This window comes from Lissotriton helveticus, chromosome 10, assembly GCF_964261635.1.
Source record: "Lissotriton helveticus chromosome 10, aLisHel1.1, whole genome shotgun sequence".
Lineage (NCBI taxonomy): Eukaryota > Metazoa > Chordata > Amphibia > Caudata > Salamandridae > Lissotriton > Lissotriton helveticus.
In genome coordinates, this window is record NC_136071.1 from 369253135 (window position 1) to 369279614 (window position 26480).

Consider the following 26480-nt stretch of genomic DNA (forward strand, 5'->3'; position numbering starts at 1 on the left):
ATAGGATCTCTGCATTCATGGTGGGATCTCTGCACTCATGGTGGGATCTCTGCACTTGTGATGGGATCTCTGTACTTGTGGTGGGATCTTTGCACTCATGGTGGGAGCTCTGCACTCATGGTGGGGTCGCTGCACTTGTGATGGGATCTCTGCACTCATAGTGGGATCTCTCTACTTATGATAGGATTTCTGCACTTGTGGTGGGATCTCTGCACTCATAGTGGGATCTCTCTACTTGTGATGGGGTCTCTGCACTCATGATGGGATCTCTGCACTTGTGATGGGATCTCTGCACTCATGGTGGGATCTCTCTACTTGTGATGTGATCTCTGCACTCATGGTGGGATTTCTGCACTTGTGATGGGATCCCTGCACTCATGGTGGGATCTCTGCACTTGTGATGGGAATCTCTGCACTCATGGTGGGATTTCTGCACTCGTGATGGGATCTCTGCACTTGTGGTAGGATCTCTGCACTTATGGTGGGATCTCTGCACTCATGGTGGGATCTTTGTACTTGTGATGGTATATCTGCGCTCATGGTGGGATCTCTGCCCTCATAGTGGGATCTCTCTACTTGTGATGGGATCTCTGCATTTGTGTTGGGATCTCTGCACTTGTGATGGGTTCTGCACTCATGGTGGGATCTCTGCACTTGTGATGGGATCTCTGCACTTATGGTGGGATCTCTGCACTTGTGATGGGATCTCTGCTCTCATGATGGTATCCCAGCCCTTGTGATAGGATCTCTGCATTCATGGTGGAATCTCTGCACTCATGGGATCTCTGCACTTGTGAAGGGATCTCTGCACTTGTGGTGGGATCTCTGCATTCATGATGTGATCTCTGCACTTGTGGTGGGATCTCTGTACTTGTGATGGGATCTTTGCACTCATGGTGAGATCTCTGCACTAGTGATGGGATCTCTGTACTCATGGTGGGATCTCTGCATTCAAAGTGAGATCTCCCAACTTGTGATGGGATCTCGGCACTTGTGGTGGGATCTCTGCACTCATAGTGGGATCTCTCTACTTGTGATGGGATCTCTGCACTCATGGTGGGATCTCTGTACTTGTGATGGGATCTCTGCACTCATAGTGGGAGCTCTGTTCTTGTGATGGGATCTTTGCACTCATGGTGGGCTCTCTGCACTTGTGGTGGGATCTCTGCACTCATAGTGGGATGTCTCCACTTGTGATGGGATCTCTGCACTCATGGTGGGATCTCTGCACTTGTGATGGGATCTCTGCACTTGTGTTGGGATCTTTGCATTCATGGTGGGATCTTTGCACCTGTGGTGGGATCTCTGTACTTGTGGTGGGATCTCTGCACTTGTGGTGGGATTTCTGCACTTGTGATAGGATCTCTGCATTCATGGTGGGATCTCTGCACTCATGGTGGGATCTCTGCACTTGTGATGGGATCTCTGTACTTGTGGTGGGATCTTTGCACTCATGGTGGGAGCTCTGCACTCATGGTGGGGTCGCTGCACTTGTGATGGGATCTCTGCACTCATAGTGGGATCTCTCTACTTATGATGGGATGTCTGCACTTGTGGTGGGATCTCTGCACTCATAGCGGGATCTCTCTACTTGTGATGGGGTCTCTGCACTCATGGTGGGATCTCTGCATTTGTGGTGGGATCTCTGCACTCACAGTGGGATCTCTCTACTTGTGATGGGATCTCTGCACTCATGGTAGGATCTCTGCTTTTGTGATGGGATCTCTTCACTCATGGTGGGTTCTTTGCACTTGTGGTGGGATCTCTGCACTCATAGTGGGATCTCTCTACTTGTGATGGGATCTCTATACTCATAGTGGGATCTCTGCACTTGTGATGGGATCTCTGCACTCATGGTAGGATCTCTGCATTTGTGATGGGATCACTGCACTTATGGTGGGATCTTTGCACTTGTGGTAGGATCTCTGCATTTGTGATAGAATCTCTGCATTCATGGTGGGATCTCTGCACTTGTGGGATCTCTGCTCTCATGAAGGGATCCTTGTCCTTGTGGCAGGATCACTGTACTCATGGTGGGATCTCTCTACTTGTGATGGGATCTCTACACTCATGGTGGGATCTCTGCGCATGTGATGGGATCTCTGCACTCATAGTGGGATCTTTACACTTGTGATAGGATCTCTGCAGTCATGGCAGGATAACTGCACTTGTAATGGGATCTCTGCACTCATGGTGGGATCTCTGCACTTGAGGTGGGATCTCTGCACTCATAGTGGGATCTATCTACTTGTGATGGGATCTCTGCTTTCATGGTGGGATCTCTGCACTTGTGATGAGATCTCTACACTCATGGTGGGATCTCTGCACTTGTGATAGGCTATTTGCACTTGTGGTGGGATCTCTGCATACATGGTGGATCTTTGTACTTGTGGTGGGATCTCTGCACTTGTGGTGAGATCTCTGCACTTGTGATAGGATCTCTGCATTCATGGTGGAATCTCTGCACTCATGGGATCTCTGCACCTGTGAAGGGATCCTGACTTGACTTGACTTGTGAAGGGATCTCTGCACTTGCGGTGGGATCTCTGCATTCATGGTGTGATCTCCACACTTGTGGTAGGATCTCTGTACTTGTGGTGGGATCTCTCTACTTGTGATGGGATCTTTACTATCATGGTTGGATCTCTGCACTTGTGATGGGATCTCTGCACTCATAGTGGGATCTCTGCATTCATAGTGAGATCTCCCAACTTGTGATGGGATCTCTGCACTTGTGGTGGGATCTCTGCACTCATAGTGAGATCTCTCTATTGTGATGCAATCTCTGCACTCATGGTGGGATCTCTGTGCTTGTGATGGGATCTCTGCACTCATAGTGGGATATCTGCACTTGTGATGGGATCTTTGCACTCATGGTGGGATCTCTGCACTTGTGGTGGTATCTCTGCACTCATACTGGGATGTCTCTACTTGTGATGGCTACTCTGCACTCATGGTGGGATCTCTGCACTTGTGATGGGATCGCTGTAATCATGGTGGGATCTCTGCACTTGTGATGGGATCTCTGCACTTGTGGTGGGATCTCTGTACTTGTGATGGGATCTCTGCACTTGTAATAGGATCTCTGCATTCATGGTGGGATCTTTGCACTTGTGGTGGGATCTCTGCACTCATGGTGGGATCTCTGCACTTGTGGAGGGATCTCTGCATTCATGGTGAAATCTCTCTACTTGTGATGGCATCTCTGCACTTGTGGTGGGATCTCTGCACTTGTGATGGGATCTTTGCACTCATGGTGGGATCTGTGCATTCATGGTGGGATCTCTTTACTTGTGGTGGGATCTCTCTACTTGTGATGGGATCTTTACTATCATGGTGGGATCTCTGCACTTGTGATGGGATCTCTGCACTCATAGTGGGATCTCTGCATTCGTAGTGAGATCTCCCAACTTGTGATGGGATCTCTGCACTTGTGGTGGGATCTCAGCACTCATAGTGAGATCTCTCTACTGTGATGCAAACTCTGCACTCATGGTGGGATCTCTGTGCTTGTGATGGGATCTCTGCACTCATAGTGGGATCTCTGCACTTGTGATGGGATATTTGCACTCATGGTGGGATCTCTGCACTTGTGGTGGTATCTCTCTACTTGTGATGGGATCTTTACTATCATGGTGGGATCTCTGCACTCATGGTGGGATCTCTGCACTTGTGATGGGATCGCTGTAATCATGGTGGTATCTCTGCACTTGTGATGGGATCTCTGCACTTGTGGTGGGATCTCTGTACTTGTGATGGGATCTCTGCACTTATAATAGGATCTCTGCATTCATGGTGGGATCTTTGCACTTGTGGTGGGATCTCTGCACTCATGGTGGAATCTCTGCACTTTTGGAGGGATCTCTGCATTCATAGTGAGATCTCTCTACCTGTGATGGCATCTCTGCACTTGTGGTGGGATCTCTGTACTTGTGATGGGATCTTTGCACTCATGGTGGGATCTGTGCATTCATGGTGGGATCTCTGTAATTGTGGTGGTATCTCTGCACTCATAGTGGGATCGCTCTACTTGTGATGGGATCTCTGCACTTGTGATGGGATCTCTGCACTTGTGATGGGATCTCTGCATTCATGGTTGTATCTCTGCACTTGTGATGGGATCTCTGCACTCATGGTGGAATCTCTCTACTTGTGATGTGATCTCTGCACTCATGGTAGGATTGCTGCACTTGTGATGGGATCCCTGCACTCATGGTGGGATCTCTGCACTTGTGATGGGATCTCTGTACTTCTGATGGGATCTCTGCACTCATGGTGGTATCTCTACACTTGTGATGGAATCTTGCACTCACGGTGGGATCTCTGCACTTGTGGTGGGATTTCTGCACTCATAGTGAGATCGCTGCCCTTGTGGTGGGATCTCTGCACTTGTGATGGGATCTCTGCACTCATGGTGGGATCTGTGTACTCATAGTGGAATCTCTTTACTTGTGATGGGATCTCTGCACTTGTGGTGGGATCTCTGCACTTATGGTGGGTTTTCTACACTTATTGTGGGATCTCTGCACTTGAGATGGGATCTCTATACTCATGGTGGGATCTCTGCACTTGTGGTGGGATCTCTGCACTCATAGTGGGATCTCTCTAGTTTTGATGGGATCTCTGCACTTATGGTGGAATCTCTGCACTTATGAGGGGATCCTTGTCCTTGTGGTAGGATCACTGTACTCATGGTGGGATCTCTCTACTTGTGATGGGATCTCTACACTCATGGTGGGATCTCTGCGCATGTGATGGGATCTCTGCACTCATAGTGGGATCTTTACACTTGTGATAGGATCTCTGCAGTCATGGCAGGATAACTGCACTTGTGGTGGGATCTCTGCACTCATGGTGGGATCTCTGCACTTGAGGTGGGATCTCTGCACTCATAGTGGGATCTATCTACTTGTGATGGGATCTCTGCTTTCATGGTGGGATCTCTGCACTTGTGATGAGATCTCTACACTCATGGTGGGATGTCTGCACTTGTGATGGGCTATTTGCACTTGTGGTGGGATCTCTGCATACATGGTGGATCTTTGTACTTGTGGTGGGATCTCTGCACTTGTGGTGAGATCTCTGCACTTGTGATAGGATCTCTGCATTCATGGTGGAATCTCTGCACTCATGGGATCTCTGCACCTGTGAAGGGATCCTGACTTGACTTGACTTGTGAAGGGATCTCTGCACTTGCGGTGGGATCTCTGCATTCATGGTGTGATCTCCACACTTGTGGTAGGATCTCTGTACTTGTGGTGGGATCTCTCTACATGTGATGGGATCTTTACTATCATGGTTGGATCTCTGCACTTGTGATGGGATCTCTGCACTCATAGTGGGATCTCTGCATTCATAGTGAGATCTCCCAACTTGTGATGGGATCTCTGCACTTGTGGTGGGATCTCTGCACTCATAGTGAGATCTCTCTATTGTGATGCAATCTCTGCACTCATGGTGGTATCTCTGTGCTTGTGATGGGATCTCTGCACTCATAGTGGGATATCTGCACTTGTGATGGGATCTTTGCACTCATGGTGGGATCTCTGCACTTGTGGTGGTATCTCTGCACTCATACTGGGATGTCTCTACTTGTGATGGCTACTCTGCACTCATGGTGGGATCTCTGCACTTGTGATGGGATCGCTGTAATCATGGTGGGATCTATGCACTTGTGATGGGATCTCTGCACTTGTGGTGGGATCTCTGTACTTGTGATGGGATCTCTGCACTTGTAATAGGATCTCTGCATTCATGGTGGGATCTTTGTACTTGTGGTGGGATCTCTGCACTCATGGTGGGATCTCTGCACTTGTGGAGGGATCTCTGCATTCATAGTGAAATCTCTCTACTTGTGATGGCATCTCTGCACTTGTGGTGGGATCTCGGCACTTGTGATGGGATCTTTGCACTCATGGTGGGATCTGTGCATTCATGGTGGGATCTCTGTACTTGTGGTGGGATCTCTCTACTTGTGATGGGATCTTTACTATCATGGTGGGATCTCTGCACTTGTGATGGGATCTCTGCACTCATAGTGGGATCTCTGCATTCATAGTGAGATCTCCCAACTTGTGATGGGATCTCTGCACTTGTGGTGGGATCTCAGCACTCATAGTGAGATCTCTCTACTGTGATGCAAACTCTGCACTCATGGTGGGATCTCTGTGCTTGTGATGGGATCTCTGCACTCATAGTGGGATCTCTGCACTTGTGATGGGATATTTGCACTCATGGTGGGATCTCTGCACTTGTGGTGGTATCTCTGCACACATAGTGGGATGTCTCTACTTGTGATGGGTTCTCTGCACTCATGGTGGGATCTCTGCACTTGTGATGGGATCGCTGTAATCATGGTGGTATCTCTGCACTTGTGATGGGATCTCTGCACTTGTGGTGGGATCTCTGTACTTGTGATGGGATCTCTGCACTTATAATAGGATCTCTGCATTCATGGTGGGATCTTTGCACTTGTGGTGGGATCTCTGCACTCATGGTGGAATCTCTGCACTTGTGGAGGGATCTCTGCATTCATAGTGAGATCTCTCTACTTGTGATGGCATCTCTGCACTTGTGGTGGGATCTCTGCACTTGTGATGGGATCTTTGCACTCATGGTGGGATCTGTGCATTCATGGTGGGATCTCTGTAATTGTGGTGGTATCTCTGCACTCATAGTGGGATCGCTCTACTTGTGATGGGATCTCTGCACTTGTGATGGGATCTCTGCACTTGTGATGGGATCTCTGCATTCATGGTTGTATCTCTGCACTTGTGATGGTATCTCTGCACTCATGGTGGAATCTCTCTACTTGTGATGTGATCTCTGCACTCATGGTGGGATTTCTGCACTTGTGATGGGATCCCTGCACTCATGGTGGGATCTCTGCACTTGTGATGGGATCTCTGTACTTCTGATGGGATCTCTGCACTCATGGTGGTATCTCTACACTTGTGATGGAATCTTGCACTCATGGTGGGATATCTGCACTTGTGGTGGGATTTCTGCACTCATAGTGAGATCTCTGCCCTTGTGGTGGGATCTCTGCACTTGTGATGGGATCTCTGCACTCATGGTGGGATCTGTGTACTCATAGTGGAATCTCTTTACTTGTGATGGGATCTCTGTACTTGTGGTGGGATCTCTGCACTTATGGTGGGTTTTCTACACTTATTGTGGGATCTCTGCACTTGAGATGGGATCTCTGTACTCATGGTGGGATCTCTGCACTTGTGGTGGGATCTCTGCACTCATAGTGGGATCTCTCTACTTTTGATGGGATCTCTGCACTTATGGTGGGATCTCTGCACTTATGAGGGGATCTCTTCACTTGTGGTGGGATCTCTGCACTTGTGGTGCGATCTCTGCACATGTGGTGGGATCTCTATACTCATGGTGGGATCTCTGCACTTGTGATGATGGGATCTCTGCACTTATGGTGGGATCTTTGCACTTGTGATGGGATCTCTGCACTTACGGTGGGTTTTTTGCACTAGTGGTAGGATCTCTGCACTTGTGATAGGATCTCTGCATTCATGGTGGGATCTCTGCACGTGTGGTGACATCTCTGCACTTATGGTGGGATCTTTGCACTTATGGTGGGATCCTGCACTTGTGATAGGATCACTGCACTTATGGTGGGATCTCTGCACTTATGATGGGATCTCTTCACTTGTGGTGGGATCTCTGTACTTGTGGTGGGATCTCTGCAATTGTGGTGGGATCTCTATACTCATGGTGGGATCTCTTCACTTGTGGAGGGATCTCTGCATTCATAGTGAGATCTCTCTACTTGTGATGGCATCTCTGCACTTGTGGTGGGATCTCTGCACTTGTGATGGGATCTTTGCACTCATGGTGGGATCTGTGCATTCATGGTGGGATCTCTGCACTTGTGATGAGATCTCTACACTCATGGTGGGATCTCTGCACTTGTGATGGGCTATTTGCACTTGTGATGGGATCTCTGCTTTCATGGTGGGATCTCTGCACTTGTGATGAGATCTCTACACTCATGGTGGGATCTCTGCACTTGTGATGGGCTATTTGCACTTGTGGTGGGATCTCTGCATACATGGTGGATCTTTGTACTTGTGGTGGGATCTCTGCACTTGTGGTGAGATCTCTGCACTTGTGATAGGATCTCTGCATTCATGGTGGAATCTCTGCACTCATGGGATCTCTGCACCTGTGAAGGGATCCTGACTTGACTTGACTTGTGAAGGGATCTCTGCACTTGCGGTGGGATCTCTGCATTCATGGTGGGATCTCTGTTCTTGTGATGGGATCTTTGCACTCATGGTGGGCTCTCTGCACTTGTGGTGGGATCTCTGCACTCATAGTGGGATGTCTCCACTTGTGATGGGATCTCTGCACTCATGGTGGGATCTCTGCACTTGTGATGGGATCTCTGCACTTGTGTTGGGATCTTTGCATTCATGGTGGGATCTTTGCACCTGTGGTGGGATCTCTGTACTTGTGGTGGGATCTCTGCACTTGTGGTGGGATTTCTGCACTTGTGATAGGATCTCTGCATTCATGGTGGGATCTCTGCACTCATGGTGGGATCTCTGCACTTGTGATGGGATCTCTGTACTTGTGGTGGGATCTTTGCACTCATGGTGGGAGCTCTGCACTCATGGTGGGGTCGCTGCACTTGTGATGGGATCTCTGCACTCATAGTGGGATCTCTCTACTTATGATGGGATGTCTGCACTTGTGGTGGGATCTCTGCACTCATAGCGGGATCTCTCTACTTGTGATGGGGTCTCTGCACTCATGGTGGGATCTCTGCATTTGTGGTGGGATCTCTGCACTCACAGTGGGATCTCTCTACTTGTGATGGGATCTCTGCACTCATGGTAGGATCTCTGCTTTTGTGATGGGATCTCTTCACTCATGGTGGGTTCTTTGCACTTGTGGTGGGATCTCTGCACTCATAGTGGGATCTCTCTACTTGTGATGGGATCTCTATACTCATAGTGGGATCTCTGCACTTGTGATGGGATCTCTGCACTCATGGTAGGATCTCTGCATTTGTGATGGGATCACTGCACTTATGGTGGGATCTTTGCACGTGTGGTAGGATCTCTGCATTTGTGATAGAATCTCTGCATTCATGGTGGGATCTCTGCACTTGTGGGATCTCTGCTCTCATGAAGGGATCCTTGTCCTTGTGGTAGGATCACTGTACTGATGGTGGGATCTCTCTACTTGTGATGGGATCTCTACACTCATGGTGGGATCTCTGCGCATGTGATGGGATCTCTGCACTCATAGTGGGATCTTTACACTTGTGATAGGATCTCTGCAGTCATGGCAGGATAACTGCACTTGTGGTGGGATCTCTGCACTCATGGTGGGATCTCTGCACTTGAGGTGGGATCTCTGCACTCATAGTGGGATCTATCTACTTGTGATGGGATCTCTGCTTTCATGGTGGGATCTCTGCACTTGTGATGAGATCTCTACACTCATGGTGGGATCTCTGCACTTGTGATAGGCTATTTGCACTTGTGGTGGGATCTCTGCATACATGGTGGATCTTTGTACTTGTGGTGGGATCTCTGCACTTGTGGTGAGATCTCTGCACTTGTGATAGGATCTCTACATTCATGGTGGAATCTCTGCACTCATGGGATCTCTGCACCTGTGAAGGGATCCTGACTTGACTTGACTTGTGAAGGGATCTCTGCACTTGCGGTGGGATCTCTGCATTCATGGTGTGATCTCCACACTTGTGGTAGGATCTCTGTACTTGTGGTGGGATCTCTCTACTTGTGATGGGATCTTTACTATCATGGTTGGATCTCTGCACTTGTGATGGGATCTCTGCACTCATAGTGGGATCTCTGCATTCATAGTGAGATCTCCCAACTTGTGATGGGATCTCTGCACTTGTGGTGGGATCTCTGCACTCATAGTGAGATCTCTCTATTGTGATGCAATCTCTGCACTCATGGTGGGATCTCTGTGCTTGTGATGGGATCTCTGCACTCATAGTGGGATATCTGCACTTGTGATGGGATCTTTGCACTCATGGTGGGATCTCTGCACTTGTGGTGGTATCTCTGCACTCATACTGGGATGTCTCTACTTGTGATGGCTACTCTGCACTCATGGTGGGATCTCTGCACTTGTGATGGGATCACTGTAATCATGGTGGGATCTCTGCACTTGTGATGGGATCTCTGCACTTGTGGTGGGATCTCTGTACTTGTGATGGGATCTCTGCACTTGTAATAGGATCTCTGCATTCATGGTGGGATCTTTGCACTTGTGGTGGGATCTCTGCACTCATGGTGGGATCTCTGCACTTGTGGAGGGATCTCTGCATTCATGGTGAAATCTCTCTACTTGTGATGGCATCTCTGCACTTGTGGTGGGATCTCTGCACTTGTGATGGGATCTTTGCACTCATGGTGGGATCTGTGCATTCATGGTGGGATCTCTTTACTTGTGGTGGGATCTCTCTACTTGTGATGGGATCTTTACTATCATGGTGGGATCTCTGCACTTGTGATGGGATCTCTGCACTCATAGTGGGATCTCTGCATTCGTAGTGAGATCTCCCAACTTGTGATGGGATCTCTGCACTTGTGGTGGGATCTCAGCACTCATAGTGAGATCTCTCTACTGTGATGCAAACTCTGCACTCATGGTGGGATCTCTGTGCTTGTGATGGGATCTCTGCACTCATAGTGGGATCTCTGCACTTGTGATGGGATATTTGCACTCATGGTGGGATCTCTGCACTTGTGGTGGTATCTCTGCACACATAGTGGGATGTCTCTACTTGTGATGGGTTCTCTGCACTCATGGTGGGATCTCTGCACTTGTGATGGGATCGCTGTAATCATGGTGGTATCTCTGCACTTGTGATGGGATCTCTGCACTTGTGGTGGGATCTCTGTACTTGTGATGGGATCTCTGCACTTATAATAGGATCTCTGCATTCATGGTGGGATCTTTGCACTTGTGGTGGGATCTCTGCACTCATGGTGGAATCTCTGCACTTGTGGAGGGATCTCTGCATTCATAGTGAGATCTCTCTACTTGTGATGGCATCTCTGCACTTGTGGTGGGATCTCTGTACTTGTGATGGGATCTTTGCACTCATGGTGGGATCTGTGCATTCATGGTGGGATCTCTGTAATTGTGGTGGTATCTCTGCACTCATAGTGGGATCGCTCTACTTGTGATGGGATCTCTGCACTTGTGATGGGATCTCTGCACTTGTGATGGGATCTCTGCATTCATGGTTGTATCTCTGCACTTGTGATGGGATCTCTGCACTCATGGTGGAATCTCTCTACTTGTGATGTGATCTCTGCACTCATGGTAGGATTGCTGCACTTGTGATGGGATCCCTGCACTCATGGTGGGATCTCTGCACTTGTGATGGGATCTCTGTACTTCTGATGGGATCTCTGCACTCATGGTGGTATCTCTACACTTGTGATGGAATCTTGCACTCACGGTGGGATCTCTGCACTTGTGGTGGGATTTCTGCACTCATAGTGAGATCTCTGCCCTTGTGGTGGGATCTCTGCACTTGTGATGGGATCTCTGCACTCATGGTGGGATCTGTGTACTCATAGTGGAATCTCTTTACTTGTGATGGGATCTCTGCACTTGTGGTGGGATCTCTGCACTTATGGTGGGTTTTCTACACTTATTGTGGGATCTCTGCACTTGAGATGGGATCTCTATACTCATGGTGGGATCTCTGCACTTGTGGTGGGATCTCTGCACTCATAGTGGGATCTCTCTAGTTTTGATGGGATCTCTGCACTTATGGTGGAATCTCTGCACTTATGAGGGGATCCTTGTCCTTGTGGTAGGATCACTGTACTCATGGTGGGATCTCTCTACTTGTGATGGGATCTCTACACTCATGGTGGGATCTCTGCGCATGTGATGGGATCTCTGCACTCATAGTGGGATCTTTACACTTGTGATAGGATCTCTGCAGTCATGTCAGGATAACTGCACTTGTGGTGGGATCTCTGCACTCATGGTGGGATCTCTGCACTTGAGGTGGGATCTCTGCACTCATAGTGGGATCTATCTACTTGTGATGGGATCTCTGCTTTCATGGTGGGATCTCTGCACTTGTGATGAGATCTCTACACTCATGGTGGGATCTCTGCGCTTGTGATGGGCTATTTGCACTTGTGGTGGGATCTCTGCATACATGGTGGATCTTTGTACTTGTGGTGGGATCTCTGCACTTGTGGTGAGATCTCTGCACTTGTGATAGGATCTCTGCATTCATGGTGGAATCTCTGCACTCATGGGATCTCTGCACCTGTGAAGGGATCCTGACTTGACTTGACTTGTGAAGGGATCTCTGCACGTGCGGTGGGATCTCTGCATTCATGGTGTGATCTCCACACTTGTGGTAGGATCTCTGTACTTGTGGTGGGATCTCTCTACATGTGATGGGATCTTTACTATCATGGTTGGATCTCTGCACTTGTGATGGGATCTCTGCACTCATAGTGGGATCTCTGCATTCACAGTGAGATCTCCCAACTTGTGATGGGATCTCTGCACTTGTGGTGGGACCTCTGCACTCATAGTGAGATCTCTCTATTGTGATGCAATCTCTGCACTCATGGTGGGATCTCTGTGCTTGTGATGGGATCTCTGCACTCATAGTGGGATATCTGCACTTGTGATGGGATCTTTGCACTCATGGTGGGATCTCTGCACTTGTGGTGGTATCTCTGCACTCATACTGGGATGTCTCTACTTGTGATGGCTACTCTGCACTCATGGTGGGATCTCTGCACTTGTGATGGGATCGCTGTAATCATGGTGGGATCTATGCACTTGTGATGGGATCTCTGCACTTGTGGTGGGATCTCTGTACTTGTGATGGGATCTCTGCACTTGTAATAGGATCTCTGCATTCATGGTGGGATCTTTGTACTTGTGGTGGGATCTCTGCACTCATGGTGGGATCTCTGCACTTGTGGAGGGATCTCTGCATTCATAGTGAAATCTCTCTACTTGTGATGGCATCTCTGCACTTGTGGTGGGATCTCGGCACTTGTGATGGGATCTTTGCACTCATGGTGGGATCTGTGCATTCATGGTGGGATCTCTGTACTTGTGGTGGGATCTCTCTACTTGTGATGGGATCTTTACTATCATGGTGGGATCTCTGCACTTGTGATGGGATCTCTGCACTCATAGTGGGATCTCTGCATTCATAGTGAGATCTCCCAACTTGTGATGGGATCTCTGCACTTGTGGTGGGATCTCAGCACTCATAGTGAGATCTCTCTACTGTGATGCAAACTCTGCACTCATGGTGGGATCTCTGTGCTTGTGATGGGATCTCTGCACTCATAGTGGGATCTCTGCACTTGTGATGGGATATTTGCACTCATGGTGGGATCTCTGCACTTGTGGTGGTATCTCTGCACACATAGTGGGATGTCTCTACTTGTGATGGGTTCTCTGCACTCATGGTGGGATCTCTGCACTTGTGATGGGATCGCTGTAATTATGGTGGTATCTCTGCACTTGTGATGGGATCTCTGCACTTGTGGTGGGATCTCTGTACTTGTGATGGGATCTCTGCACTTATAATAGGATCTCTGCATTCATGGTGGGATCTTTGCACTTGTGGTGGGATCTCTGCACTCATGGTGGAATCTCTGCACTTGTGGAGGGATCTCTGCATTCATAGTGAGATCTCTCTACTTGTGATGGCATCTCTGCACTTGTGGTGGGATCTCTGCACTTGTGATGGGATCTTTGCACTCATGGTGGGATCTGTGCATTCATGGTGGGATCTCTGTAATTGTGGTGGTATCTCTGCACTCATAGTGGGATCGCTCTACTTGTGATGGGATCTCTGCACTTGTGATGGGATCTCAGCACTCATGGTGGGATCTGTGCATTCATGGTGGGATCTCTGTACTTGTGGTGGGATCTCTCTACTTGTGATGGGATCTTTACTATCATGGTGGGATCTCTGCACTTGTGATGGGATCTCTGCACTCATAGTGGGATCTCTGCATTCATAGTGAGATCTCCCAACTTGTGATGGGATCTCTGCACTTGTGGTGGGATCTCAGCACTCATAGTGAGATCTCTCTACTGTGATGCAAACTCTGCACTCATGGTGGGATCTCTGTGCTTGTGATGGGATCTCTGCACTCATAGTGGGATCTCTGCACTTGTGATGGGATATTTGCACTCATGGTGGGATCTCTGCACTTGTGGTGGTATCTCTGCACACATAGTGGGATGTCTCTACTTGTGATGGGTTCTCTGCACTCATGGTGGGATCTCTGCACTTGTGATGGGATCGCTGTAATCATGGTGGTATCTCTGCACTTGTGATGGGATCTCTGCACTTGTGGTGGGATCTCTGTACTTGTGATGGGATCTCTGCACTTATAATAGGATCTCTGCATTCATGGTGGGATCTTTGCACTTGTGGTGGGATCTCTGCACTCATGGTGGAATCTCAGCACTTGTGGAGGGATCTCTGCATTCATAGTGAGATCTCTCTACTTGTGATGGCATCTCTGCACTTGTGGTGGGATCTCTGCACTTGTGATGGGATCTTTGCACTCATGGTGGGATCTGTGCATTCATGGTGGGATCTCTGTAATTGTGGTGGTATCTCTGCACTCATAGTGGGATCGCTCTACTTGTGATGGGATCTCTGCACTTGTGATGGGATCTCTGCACTTGTGATGGGATCTCTGCATTCATGGTTGTATCTCTGCACTTGTGATGGTATCTCTGCACTCATGGTGGAATCTCTCTACTTGTGATGTGATCTCTGCACTCATGGTGGGATTTCTGCACTTGTGATGGGATCCCTGCACTCATGGTGGGATCTCTGCACTTGTGATGAGATCTCTGTACTTCTGATGGGATCTCTGCACTCATGGTGGTATCTCTACACTTGTGATGGAATCTTGCACTCATGGTGGGATATCTGCACTTGTGGTGGGATTTCTGCACTCATAGTGAGATCTCTGCCCTTGTGGTGGGATCTCTGCACTTGTGATGGGATCTCTGCACTCATGGTGGGATCTGTGTACTCATAGTGGAATCTCTTTACGTGTGATGGGATCTCTGCACTTGTGGTGGGATCTCTGCACTTATGGTGGGTTTTCTACACTTATTGTGGGATCTCTGCACTTGAGATGGGATCTCTGTACTCATGGTGGGATCTCTCTACTTTTGATGGGATCTCTGCACTTATGGTGGGATCTGTGTACTCATAGTGGAATCTCTTTACTTGTGATGGGATCTCTGCACTTGTGGTGGGATCTCTGCACTTATGGTGGGTTTTCTACACTTATTGTGGGATCTCTGCACTTGTGGTGGGATCTCTGCACTCATAGTGGGATCTCTCTACTTTTGATGGGATCTCTGCACTTATGGTGGGATCTCTGCACTTATGAGGGGATCTCTTCACTTGTGGTGGGATCTCTGCACTTGTGGTGCGATCTCTGCACATGTGGTGGGATCTCTATACTCATGGTGGGATCTCTGCACTTGTGATGATGGGATCTCTGCACTTATGGTGGGATCTTTGCACTTGTGATGGGATCTCTGCACTTACGGTGGGTTTTTTGCACTAGTGGTAGGATCTCTGCACTTGTGATAGGATCTCTGCCTTCATGGTGGGATCTCTGCACGTGTGGTGACATCTCTGCACTTATGGTGGGATCTTTGCACTTATGGTGGGATCCTGCACTTGTGATAGGATCACTGCACTTATGGTGGGATCTCTGCACTTATGATGGGATCTCTTCACTTGTGGTGGGATCTCTGTACTTGTGGTGGGATCTCTGCAATTGTGGTGGGATCTCTATACTCATGGTGGGATCTCTGCACTTGTGGAGGGATCTCTGCATTCATAGTGAGATCTCTCTACTTGTGATGGCATCTCTGCACTTGTGGTGGGATCTCTGCACTTGTGATGGGATCTTTGCACTCATGGTGGGATCTGTGCATTCATGGTGGGATCTCTGCACTTGTGATGAGATCTCTACACTCATGGTGGGATCTCTGCACTTGTGATGGGCTATTTGCACTTGTGATGGGATCTCTGCTTTCATGGTGGGATCTCTGCACTTGTGATGAGATCTCTACACTCATGGTGGGATCTCTGCACTTGTGATGGGCTATTTGCACTTGTGGTGGGATCTCTGCATACATGGTGGATCTTTGTACTTGTGGTGGGATCTCTGCACTTGTGGTGAGATCTCTGCACTTGTGATAGGATCTCTGCATTCATGGTGGAATCTCTGCACTCATGGGATCTCTGCACCTGTGAAGGGATCCTGACTTGACTTGACTTGTGAAGGGATCTCTGCACTTGCGGTGGGATCTCTGCATTCATGGTGTGATCTCCACACTTGTGGTAGGATCTCTGTACTTGTGGTGGGATCTCTCTACATGTGATGGGATCTTTACTATCATGGTTGGATCTCTGCACTTGTGATGGGATCTCTGCACTCATAGTGGGATCTCTGCATTCATAGTGAGATCTCCCAACTTGTGATGGGATCTCTGCACTTGTGGTGGGATCTCTGCACTCATAGTGAGATCTCTCTATTGTGATGCAATCTCTGCACTCATGGTGGGATCTCTGTGCTTGTGATGGGATCTCTGCACTCATAGTGGGATATCTGCACTTGTGATGGGATCTTTGCACTCATGGTGGGATCTCTGCACTTGTGGTGGTATCTCTGCACTCATACTGGGATGTCTCTACTTGTGATGGCTACTCTGCACTCATGGTGGGATCTCTGCACTTGTGATGGGATCGCTGTAATCATGGTGGGATCTCTGCACTTGTGATGGGATCTCTGCACTTGTGGTGGGATCTCTGTGCTTGTGATGGGATCTCTGCACTTGTAATAGGATCTCTGCATTCATGGTGGGATCTTTGCACTTGTGGTGGGATCTCTGCACTCATGGTGGGATCTCTGCACTTGTGGAGGGATCTCTGCATTCATAGTGAAATCTCTCTACTTGTGATGGCATCTCTGCACTTGTGGTGGGATCTTGGCACTTGTGATGGGATCTTTGCACTCATGGTGGGATCTGTGCATTCATGGTGGGATCTCTGTACTTGTGGTGGGATCTCTCTACTTGTGATGGGATCTTTACTATCATGGTGGGATCTCTGCACTTGTGATGGGATCTCTGCACTCATAGTGGGATCTCTGCATTCGTAGTGAGATCTCCCAACTTGTGATGGGATCTCTGCACTTGTGGTGGGATCTCAGCACTCATAGTGAGATCTCTCTACTGTGATGCAAACTCTGCACTCATGGTGGGATCTCTGTGCTTGTGATGGGATCTCTGCACTCATAGTGGGATCTCTGCACTTGTGATGGGATATTTGCACTCATGGTGGGATCTCTGCACTTGTGGTGGTATCTCTGCACACATAGTGGGATGTCTCTACTTGTGATGGGTTCTCTGCACTCATGGTGGGATCTCTGCACTTGTGATGGGATCGCTGTAATCATGGTGGTATCTCTGCACTTGTGATGGGATCTCTGCACTTGTGGTGGGATCTCTGTACTTGTGATGGGATCTCTGCACTTATAATAGGATCTCTGCATTCATGGTGGGATCTTTGCACTTGTGGTGGGATCTCTGCACTCATGGTGGAATCTCTGCACTTGTGGAGGGATCTCTGCATTCATAGTGAGATCTCTCTACTTGTGATGGCATCTCTGCACTTGTGGTGGGATCTCTGCACTTGTGATGGGATCTTTGCACTCATGGTGGGATCTGTGCATTCATGGTGGGATCTCTGTAATTGTGGTGGTATCTCTGCACTCATAGTGGGATCGCTCTACTTGTGATGGGATCTCTGCACTTGTGATGGGATCTCTGCACTTGTGATGGGATCTCTGCATTCATGGTTGTATCTCTGCACTTGTGATGGGATCTCTGCACTCATGGTGGAATCTCTCTACTTGTGATGTGATCTCTGCTCTCATGGTGGGATTTCTGCGCTTGTGATGGGATCCCTGCACTCATGATGGGATCTCTGCACTTGTGATGGGATCTCTGTACTTCTGATGGGATCTCTGCACTCATGGTGGTATCTCTACACTTGTGATGGAATCTTGCACTCATGGTGGGATATCTGCACTTGTGGTGGGATTTCTGCACTCATAGTGAGATCTCTGCCCTTGTGGTGGGATCTCTGCACTTGTGATGGGATCTCTGCACTCATGGTGGGATCTGTGTACTCATAGTGGAATCTCTTTACTTGTGATGGGATCTCTGCACTTGTGGTGGGATCTCTGCACTTATGGTGGGTTTTCTACACTTATTGTGGGATCTCTGCACTTGAGATGGGATCTCTGTACTCATGGTGGGATCTCTGCACTTGTGGTGGGATCTCTGCACTCATAGTGGGATCTCTCTACTTTTGATGGGATCTCTGCACTTATGGTGGGATCTCTGCACTTATGAGGGGATCTCTTCACTTGTGGTGGGATCTCTGCACTTGTGGTGCGATCTCTGCACATGTGGTGGGATCTCTATACTCATGGTGGGATCTCTGCACTTGTGATGATGGGATTTCTGCACTTATGGTGGGATCTTTGCACTTGTGATGGGATCTCTGCACTTACGGTGGGTTTTTTGCACTAGTGGTAGGATCTCTGCACTTGTGATAGGATCTCTGCATTCATGGTAGGATCTCTGCACGTGTGGTGACATCTCTGCACTAATGGTGGGATCTTTGCACTTATGGTGGGATCCTGCACTTGTGATAGGATCACTGCACTTGTGGTGGGATCTCTGTGCTTGTGGTGGGATCTCTGCAATTGTGGTGGGATCTCTATACTCATGGTGGGATCTCTGCACTTGTGGAGGGATCTCTGCATTCATAGTGAGATCTCTCTACTTGTGATGGCATCTCTGCACTTGTGGTGGGATCTCTGCACTTGTGATGGGATCTTTGCACTCATGGTGGGGTCTGTGCATTCATGGTGGGATCTCTGTAATTGTGGTGGGATCTCTGCACTTGTGATGGGATCTTTGCACTCATGGTGGGATCTGTGCATTCATGGTGGGATCTCTGTACTTGTGGTGGGATCTCTGTGCTTGTGATGGGATCTCTGCACTCATAGTGGGATCTCTGCACTTGTGAAGGGATATTTGCACTCATGGTGGGATCTCTGCACTTGTGGTATCTCTGCACTCATAGTGGGATGTCTCAACTTGTGATGGCTTCTCTGCACTCATGGTGGGATCTCTGCACTTACGGTGGGATATTTGCACTTGTGGTAGGATCTCTGCACTTGTGATAGGATCTCTGCATTCATGGTGGGATCTCTGCACGTGTGGTAACATCTCTGCACTTATGGTGGGATCTTTGCACTTATGGTGGGATCCTGCACTTATGATAGGATCACTGCACTTATGGTGGGATCTCTGCACTTATGGTGGGATCCTGCACTTGTGATAGGATCACTGCATTCATGGTGGGATCTTTGCACTTGTGGTGGGATCTCTGCGCTCATGGTGGGATCTCTGCACTTGTGGAGGGATCTCTGCATTCATAGTGAGATCTCTCTACTTGTGATGGCATCTCTGCACTTGTGATGGGATCTCTGCACTTGTGATGGGATCTTTGCACTCATGGTGGGATCTGTGCATTCATGGTGGGATCTCTGTAATTGTGGTGGGATCTCTGCACTTGTGATGGGATCTTTGCACTCATGGTGGGATCTGTGCATTCATGGTGGGATCTCTGTACTTGTGGTGGGATCTCTCTACTTGTGATGGGATCTTTACTATCATGGTGGGATCTCTGCACTTGTGATGGGATCTCTGCACTCATAGTGGGATCTCTGTATTCATGGTTGTATCTCTGCACTTGTGATGGGATCTCTTCACTTGTGGTGGGATCTCTGTACTTGTGGTGGGATCTCTGCACTTGTGGTGGGATCTGTATATTCATGGTGGGATCTCTGCACTTGTGATGGGATCTCTGCACTCATGGTGGGATCTCTGCACTTATGGTAGGATCTCTGTACTCATAGTGGGATCTCTCTACTTATGGTGGGATCTCTGCACTTGTGATCTCTGCTCTTATGGAGGGATTCCTGCACTTGTGATAGGATCTCTGCACTTGTGGTGGGATCTCTGCACTTGTGGTGGAATCTCTGCACTCATGGTGGGATCTTTGCACTCGTGATGGGATCTCTGCACTTGTGGTAGGATCTCTGCCCTTATGGTGGGATCTCTGCACTCATGGTGGGATCTTTGTACTTGTGATGGTGTGTCTGCGCTCATGGTGGGATCTATGCCCTCATAGTGGGATCTCTCTACTTGTGATGGGATCTCTGCATTTGTGGTAGGATCTCTGCACTTGTGATGGGATCTTTGCACTCATGGTGGGATCTCTGCACTTGTGGTGGTATCTCTGCACTCATACTGGGATGTCTCTACTTGTGATGGCTACTCTGCACTCATGGTGGGATCTCTGCACTTGTGATGGGATCGCTGTAATCATGGTGGGATCTCTGCACTTGTGATGGGATCTCTGCACTTGTGGTGGGATCTCTGTACTTGTGATGGGATCTCTGCACTTGTGGTGGGATCTCTGCACTTGTGATGGGATCTTTGCACTCATGGTGGGATCTGTGCATTCATGGTGGGATCTCTGTAATTGTGGTGGGATCTCTGCACTTGTGATGGGATCTTTGCACTCATGGTGGGATCTGTGCATTCATGGTGGGATCTCTGTACTTGTGGTGGGATCTCTGTGCTTGTGATGGGATCTCTGCACTCATAGTGGGATCTCTGCACTTGTGAAGGGATATTTGCACTCATGGTGGGATCTCTGCACTTGTGGTGGTATCTCTGCACTCATAGTGGGATGTCTCTACTTGTGATGGCTTCTCTGCACTCAAGGTGGGATCTCTGCACTTATGGTGGGATATTTGCACTTGTGGTAGGATCTCTGCACTTGTGATAGGATCTCTGCATTCATGGTGGGATCTCTGCACGTGTGGTGACATCTCTGCACTTATGGTGGGATCGCTGTAATCATGGTGGGATCTCTGCACTTGTGATAGGATCACTGCACTTATGGTGGGATCTCTGCACTTATGGTGGGATCCTGCACTTGTGATAGGATCACTGCATTCATGGTGGAATCTTTGCACTTGTGGTGGGATCTCTGCACTCATGGTGGGATCTCTGCACTTGTGGAGGGATCTCTGCATTCATAGTGAGATCTCTCTACTTGTGATGGCATCTCTGCACTTGTGGTGGGATCTCTGCACTTGTGATGGGATCTTTGCACTCATGGTGGGGTCTGTGCATTCATGGTGGGATCTCTGTAATTGTGGTGGGATCTCTGCACTTGTGATGGGATCTTTGCACTCATGGTGGGATCTGTGCATTCATGGTGGGATCTCTGTACTTGTGGTGGGATCTCTGTGCTTGTGATGGGATCTCTGCACTCATAGTGGGATCTCTGCACTTGTGAAGGGATATTTGCACTCATGGTGGGATCTCTGCACTTGTTGTGGTATCTCTGCACTCATAGTGGGATGTCTCAACTTGTGATGGCTTCTCTGCACTCATGGTGGGATCTCTGCACTTACGGTGGGATATTTGCACTTGTGGTAGGATCTCTGCACTTGTGATAGGATCTCTGCATTCATGGTGGGATCTCTGCACGTGTGGTAACATCTCTGCACTTATGGTGGGATCTTTGCACTTATGGTGGGATCCTGCACTTATGATAGGATCACTGCACTTATGGTGGGATCTCTGCACTTATGGTGGGATCCTGCACTTGTGATAGGATCACTGCATTCATGGTGGGATCTTTGCACTTGTGGTGGGATCTCTGCGCTCATGGTGGGATCTCTGCACTTGTGGAGGGATCTCTGCATTCATAGTGAGATCTCTCTACTTGTGATGGCATCTCTGCACTTGTGATGGGATCTCTGCACTTGTGATGGGATCTTTGCACTCATGGTGGGATCTGTGCATTCATGGTGGGATCTCTGTAATTGTGGTGGGATCTCTGCACTTGTGATGGGATCTTTGCACTCATGGTGGGATCTGTGCATTCATGGTGGGATCTCTGTACTTGTGGTGGGATCTCTCTACTTGTGATGGGATCTTTACTATCATGGTGGGATCTCTGCACTTGTGATGGGATCTCTGCACTCATAGTGGGATCTCTGTATTCATGGTTGTATCTCTGCACTTGTGATGGGATCTCTTCACTTGTGGTGGGATCTCTGTACTTGTGGTGGGATCTCTGCACTTGTGGTGGGATCTGTATATTCATGGTGGGATCTCTGCACTTGTGATGGGATCTCTGCACTCATGGTGGGATCTCTGCACTTATGGTAGGATCTCTGTACTCATAGTGGGATCTCTCTACTTATGGTGGGATCTCTGCACTTGTGATCTCTGCTCTTATGGAGGGATTCCTGCACTTGTGATAGGATCTCTGCACTTGTGGTGGGATCTCTGCACTTGTGGTGGAATCTCTGCACTCATGGTGGGATCTTTGCACTCGTGATGGGATCTCTGCACTTGTGGTAGGATCTCTGCCCTTATGGTGGGATCTCTGCACTCATGGTGGGATCTTTGTACTTGTGATGGTGTGTCTGCGCTCATGGTGGGATCTATGCCCTCATAGTGGGATCTCTCTACTTGTGATGGGATCTCTGCATTTGTGGTAGGATCTCTGCACTTGTGATGGGATCTTTGCACTCATGGTGGGATCTCTGCACTTGTGGTGGTATCTCTGCACTCATACTGGGATGTCTCTACTTGTGATGGCTACTCTGCACTCATGGTGGGATCTCTGCACTTGTGATGGGATCGCTGTAATCATGGTGGGATCTCTGCACTTGTGATGGGATCTCTGCACTTGTGGTGGGATCTCTGTACTTGTGATGGGATCTCTGCACTTGTGGTGGGATCTCTGCACTTGTGATGGGATCTTTGCACTCATGGTGGGATCTGTGCATTCATGGTGGGATCTCTGTAATTGTGGTGGGATCTCTGCACTTGTGATGGGATCTTTGCACTCATGGTGGGATCTGTGCATTCATGGTGGGATCTCTGTACTTGTGGTGGGATCTCTGTGCTTGTGATGGGATCTCTGCACTCATAGTGGGATCTCTGCACTTGTGAAGGGATATTTGCACTCATGGTGGGATCTCTGCACTTGTGGTGGTATCTCTGCACTCATAGTGGGATGTCTCTACTTGTGATGGCTTCTCTGCACTCAAGGTGGGATCTCTGCACTTACGGTGGGATATTTGCACTTGTGGTAGGATCTCTGCACTTGTGATAGGATCTCTGCATTCATGGTGGGATCTCTGCACGTGTGGTGACATCTCTGCACTTATGGTGGGATCGCTGTAATCATGGTGGGATCTCTGCACTTGTGATAGGATCACTGCACTTATGGTGGGATCTCTGCACTTATGGTGGGATCCTGCACTTGTGATAGGATCACTGCATTCATGGTGGAATCTTTGCACTTGTGGTGGGATCTCTGCACTCATGGTGGGATCTCTGCACTTGTGGAGGGATCTCTGCATTCATAGTGAGATCTCTCTACTTGTGATGGCATCTCTGCACTTGTGGTGGGATCTCTGCACTTGTGATGGGATCTTTGCACTCATGGTGGGATCTGTGCATTCATGGTGGGATCTCTGTAATTGTGGTGGGATCTCTGCACTTGTGATGGGATCTTTGCACTCATGGTGGGATCTGTGCATTCATGGTGGGATCTCTGTACTTGTGGTGGGATCTCTCTACTTGTGATGGGATCTTTACTATCATGGTGGGATCTCTGCACTTGTGATGGGATCTCTGCACTCATAGTGGGATCTCTGCATTCATGGTTGTATCTCTGCACTTGTGATGGGATCTCTTCACTTGTGGTGGGATCTCTGTACTTGTGGTGGGATCTCTGCACTTGTGATGGGATCTCTATACTCATGATGGGATCTCTGCACTTGTGATGGGATCTCTGCACTCATGGTGGGATCTCTGCACTTATGGTAGGATCTCTGTACTCATAGTGGGATCTCTCTACTTATGGTGGGATCTCTGCACTTGTGATCTCTGCTCTTATGGAGGGATCTCTGCACTTGTGATAGGATCTCTGCACTTGTGGTGGGATCTCTGCACTTGTGGTGGAGTCTCTGCACTCATGGTGGGATCTTTGCACTCGTGATGGGATCTCTGCACTTGTGGTAGGATCTCTGCCCTTATGGTGGGATATCTGCACTCATGGTGGGATCTTTGTACTTGTGATGGTGTGTCTGCGCTCATGGTGGGATCTCTGCCCTCATAGTGGGATCTCTCTACTTGTGATGGGATCTCTGCATTTGTGGTGGGATCTCTGCACTTGTGATGGGATCTTTGCACTCATGGTGGGATCTCTGCACTTGTGGTGGTATCTCTGCACTCATACTGGGATGTCTCTACTTGTGATGGCTACTCTGCACTTATGGTGGGATCTCTGCACTTGTGATGGGATCGCTGTAATCATGGTGGGATCTCTGCACTTGTGATGGGATCTCTGCACTTGTGGTGGGATCTCTGTACTTGTGATGGAATCTCTGCACTTGTAATAGGATCTCTGCATTCATGGTGGGATCTTTGCACTTGTGGTGGGATCTCTGCACTCATGGTGGGATCTCTGCACTTGTGGAGGGATCTCTGCATTCATAGTGAGATCTCTCTACTTGTGATGGCATCTCTGCACTTGTGGTGGGATCTCTGCACTTGTGATGGGATCTTTGCACTCATGGTGGGATCTGTGCATTCATGGTGGGATCTCTGTAATTGTGGTGGGATCTCTGCACTTGTGATGGGATCTTTGCACTCATGGTGGGATCTGTGCATTCATGGTGGGATCTCTGTACTTGTGGTGGGATCTCTCTACTTGTGATGGGATCTTTACTATCATGGTGGGATCTCTGCACTTGTGATGGGATCTCTGCACTCATAGTGGGATCTCTGCATTCGTATTGAGATCTCCCAACTTGTGATGGGATCTCTGCACTTGTAGTGGGATCTCTGCACTCATAGTGAGATCTCTCTACTGTGATGCAAACTCTGCACTCATGGTGGGATCTCTGTGCTTGTGATGGGATCTCTGCACTCATAGTGGGATCTCTGCACTTGTGATGGGATATTTGCACTCATGGTGGGATCTCTGCACTTGTGGTGGTATCTCTGCACACATAGTGGGATGTCTCTACTTGTGATGGGTTCTCTGCACTCATGGTGGGATCTCTGCACTTGTGATGGGATCGCTGTAATCATGGTGGGATCTCTGCACTTGTGATGGGATCTCTGCACTTGTGGTGGGATCTCTGTACTTGTGATGGGATCTCTGCACTTGTAATAGGATCTCTGCATTCATGGTGGGATCTTTGCACTTGTGGTGGGATCTCTGCACTCATGGTGGGATCTCTCCACTTGTGGAGGGATCTCTGCATTCATAGTGAGATCTCTCTACTTGTGATGGCATCTCTGCACTTGTGGTGGGATCTCTGCACTTGTGATGGGATCTTTGCACTCATGGTGGGATCTGTGCATTCATGGTGGGATCTCTGTAATTGTGGTGGTATCTCTGCACTCATAGTGGGATCGCTCTACTTGTGATGGGATCTCTGCACTTGTGATGGGATCTCTGCACTTGTGATGGGATCTCTGCATTCATGGTTGTATCTCTGAACTTGTGATGGGATCTCTGCACTCATGGTGGAATCTATCTACTTGTGATGTGATCTTTGCACTCATGGTGGGATTTCTGCACTTGTGATGGGATCCCTGCACTCATGGTGGGATCTCTGCACTTGTGATGGGATCTCTGTACTTCTGGTGGGATCTCTGCACTCATGGTGGTATCTCTACACTTGTGATGGAATCTTGCACTCATGGTGGGATCTCTGCACTTGTGGTGGGATTTCTGCACTCATAGTGAGATCTCTGCCCTTGTGGTGGGATCTCTGCACTTGTGATGGGATCTCTGCACTCATGGTGGGATCTGTGTACTCCTAGTGGAATCTCTTTACTTGTGATGGGATCTCTGCACTTGTTGTGGGATCTCTGCACTTATGGTGGGTTTTCTACACTTATTGTGGGATCTCTGCACTTGAGATGGGATCTCTGTACTCATGGTGGGATCTCTGCACTTGTGGTGGGATCTCTGCACTCATAGTGGGATCTCTGTACTTTTGATGGGATCTCTGCACTTATGGTGGGATCTCTGCACTTATGAGGGGATCTCTTCACTTGTGGTGGGATCTCTGCACTTGTGGTGCAATCTCTGCACATGTGGTGGGATCTCTATACTCATTGTGGGATCTCTGCACTTGTGATGATGGGATCTCTGCACTTATGTTGGGATCTTTGCACTTGTGATGGGATCTCTGCACTTACGGTGGGTTTTTTGCACTAGT